Source organism: Pteropus vampyrus, unplaced genomic scaffold, assembly GCF_000151845.1.
Source record: "Pteropus vampyrus isolate Shadow unplaced genomic scaffold, Pvam_2.0 Scaffold1109, whole genome shotgun sequence".
NCBI classification, from domain to species: domain Eukaryota; kingdom Metazoa; phylum Chordata; class Mammalia; order Chiroptera; family Pteropodidae; genus Pteropus; species Pteropus vampyrus.
The window spans coordinates 1,442-5,203 of record NW_011889890.1 but is presented as its reverse complement, the minus strand read 5'-3'; the positions used below and the strand labels follow the sequence as shown (position 1 = coordinate 5,203).

General features: G+C 33.5%; 1 pseudogene; it reads right to left on the bottom strand.

Annotated features, from left to right (window-relative positions):
• Positions 1-748: 748 nt before the first annotated feature.
• On the bottom strand, positions 749-1,717 carry LOC105310113 (annotated as a pseudogene).
• Between the last annotated feature and the right edge of the window lie 2,045 nt (positions 1,718-3,762).

The window sequence follows — 3,762 nt, the reverse complement described above, 5'->3', positions numbered from 1 at the left end:
TCGAAAACTTATGCCCATGCATAAGCCTGCACACAAATATTTATAGCAGCTTTATTTATAATCACCAAATTTATATAAATATTCATGTGCTATACACTAATATTCATATATTGATATCCTAAATCCTTGTACCTTGGAATGTGACTATATTTGGTGACAAGGTCTTTGTAGAGTTAATTAACTTAAAATGAGGTCTTTGTTTTGCCGCTCATCCAATATAAATTGGTGTCCTTATAAGAAGAGGAGATAAGACACAGAGATACACAGAGAAATGATGACATGAAAACAGAGAGAGAAGACTGCTATGTACAAGTAAGAAATGGGCCTCAGAAGAAATCGGCCCTGTCTTCATATTTACCTTGATCTCAGATTCCTAGATTCTAGAACAATGAACAATAAATTTCTGTTTTTTAAGCTAACTATCTCTGGTCCTTTGGGATGGCAGCTCTGACAAACTAATGCAATGACTATCACAATATACATATGTGTGCGTGTGTCTTTGTGTCTGTGTGTGTGTGTGTGTTCATATCTGAGAGTGAATGTAGTAAGAAACAAATGGATTATACAGTTTTTCTGCATGAAACTGTATAGGTGGAGGTCTGACTAAGATCTTTATATAAAAATATTTAACAAGAATAGAATGACACTAATAAAATAAAACACCACATTTTTTCTCACTTTGATATTGAGACAATAGACATTATTCTTAATTTGTTTCAATTTAATAGTTATTGTAAAAAAATATACTTTATCCATTTTTGCCAAACACTCTTTTCATGGACTCTTTCACATCTTTGTTCTCAGAATATAGGTGACGGGATTCAGCATGAAAATCACAATGGTGCAAAATATGGACACTATCATGTCATGGTCCAAAGCGTACCTGGAACTTGGTCTCACGTACATAAAGAGGATGGTTCCATGATAAGCTGACATTCCAGTCAGGTGACAGCCACATATAGAAAAGACCTACCTTCCGTCACCCCTCTGCAGAATCCATCCTCGGAATGGCCAACAGGATGAAACCATAGGAGATGGGGACGATCAGGATAGTCACTATCTCAATACAGCTCACAAAGTAGAAGAGTAGAAGCTGGTTCATGTGAGTTTCAGAAAAAGAAATAGCAAGGAGAGCGGGGCTGTCACAAAGACTTGCCTAATTTCATTGGATGCACAGAAGGATAGGCTAAATATGGTCACTGTGTGTACAGAAGAATGCACAACGCCACCAACATAGGAAGCAATGGTGAGTGGCACGTAGACTCTGGGTGACAAACTAACTGAAAAATAGAGGGTCGTAATTTCTACATAGTGATCATATGCCATTGAGGCCAAGAGAAAGCATTCCGTGGTCCCAAAAGTAACAGCGATAAATATCTGAGTTGTACATGCAAGATAAGCAATGGCTTTGTCCTCTTTCAGGAAATTGACCAATATTTTGGGCGTGAAAACTGAAGAATAGCGGCAATCTAAGAATGATAATATACTAAGAAAATAGTACATAGGTTTGTGGAGTCAAGAATTCCTAATGATCAATAAAACCATTCCCAAATTTCCTATCAAAGTAAAAGGATAGATTGCTAGAAACAGTAAAAATAGGAAGACTAGCACTTCATTATCCGTGAAGCCTATCAATATAAACATAGTGACTTTGGTCACATTTTTTTACCTGAATCCTGTGTAAATCGAAATCTACTGTCAACTGTGACGTTTTCATTTTATTTATATTTTAGAGCAATATTTTAAAAGGAGCATCCACCCTCTTGTTGGGCATATTGAAATCCTTGACAGTGAGGGAATAGGCAGTGACGAAGACACTGGGTCCAAGAAAATGTATTACCCTGTTAAGTTAAGAAATTTTTATTAAGCGGTTGGCTAAATTCGTCATGTTGAAAAAATGTCAGTTTATGAGGTTTAATTTCCAGCTTATTTTCTGTTAAGTTTATTACCATCTAGTTTCATACTTCATCATCCTAAAATGTTCAAAGATGAATAAATATAGGAATTTTAAATCTAAAAATACTGTAAAAGAATGTATGTGGTTCTAAGTACTAATCCTAGATTTTCTATAGTATGTATGAAAGGTCTTTCCTTAGTGGTTATAATTGTTAAAATAAACGCAACCACTTGTATATCACAAAAATATATGCAAGTGAGAATTGTATTTGAATGAGAAAAACAATGTAGAAATTATTTCATTTTAAAATATTCCCAGATGACTAGAAAATGGGCTAAGATACACTCACATTTCAACCAGTCATGTGGGGCAGTCTTTCTGACCAAACTATTGTGCATTTCCTTTTTTGGCTATTATTCCATTCCACTAATACTTCTGGAACCCTTGTGAGCAGACAACAGATATTCCAAAGGTAGATGTACCTTGTATGCAAATGATAACAGAGCATTGGTTTTGTTTGTTTTTCAGTTTTCTCTCTTGATACACATATCACTATGTTGTCTATTTAGGCCTGCACTATTTATTATTCTGTTAAAATTTTTCCAAATTTAACTTAATACCAATGTGAGTTTTTTCTCTTAATATATCCCTTATCCTGGCTAAGTCCTTGGGTATATATTTAAGACATGTTTATTTTAAAAAAGAAAAATCACCATTTCTTTAATATGTTAGTTTATTAAGTATTCTCTAAAATTATCATAAAGAAAAGATCACCAATAACAGTATATAAAATTTATAGAAGCTGTTGCTAAAAGAGTAAAACCACTACATATGTCACAAAGTAGTGCTTTCTTTCCAGAATATTTTCCTGTGCTCTCGTTCAGTGGAATATGAACAAAATGAAAATGTACCTTAAAAAGCTGAAGAGTTACCTGCATCTAGACTAAAAGTATTTATGGTTTAAACAAAATTAAGTATAGCATCTATCATATTTAGGAGCCAGATTTCAGCACTATGACTCCCTTTTTTCCCTCTGTCTGTCATAGACCAAAATGTGTTTAAAGGAGTGAAAAATCTGCAGTGTCATGAGCCAGGGACGTACAAATGATTTATATTAGTGACATGGAACATACTACATTTTTGTCATATTGAGATGTCCATACATCAAGAAAGAGTGTGAAAATCAGTTTAGAACTATTCTTAGGAAAAAAGAAAGATACATGTTTTTATTTTCCCACAAAGGTCTTCCCAGATTTATGTGGGTGACGTTTTTTAATAAAGAGTACAAATAGATTTTTAAATGTGGGGATATCACCCCCTAAAATGCTCATTTAATCCTTAGAGAATTCCAAAGTAAACAATATAATTAATCTAAATTTGCTCAGTGTAAACAGACTACTCTCACATTAACCTTGAGAACACACACACAGAAATGCCTTATAGTAATTTTCAGTTTTGAATGGTTACATTAGTAAAATACTTATAAAAACATCAATTAATAATATAAAAATGTTTCAATCTGTTGTTTGGGCATTACGAGAATTTTATTTCTATTTAAAGAATTTCTCATTCTCTCTCTTTATCCTTCCATCTTCTCTCTCCACCCCCTCCCCCTGCCTTCATACATAGGTTATACACACAAGTATTTATGAAAGAAACTCAAGGTCAAAACAAGAATTAGGCAGATGAGTAGCACAATAAAAACAAATAAATATATGCAAGCAAATTTCGAAAAATAGACCAATAGGTAGTCTACTAAAGGTACCCATTAGAAAATACAAGTTGCCTATTACACATAGGAGAAATTTTAGCAACATTACAACTCTAACCTTTAACTGTTATATCTGAGATGATGCAATTGTTGA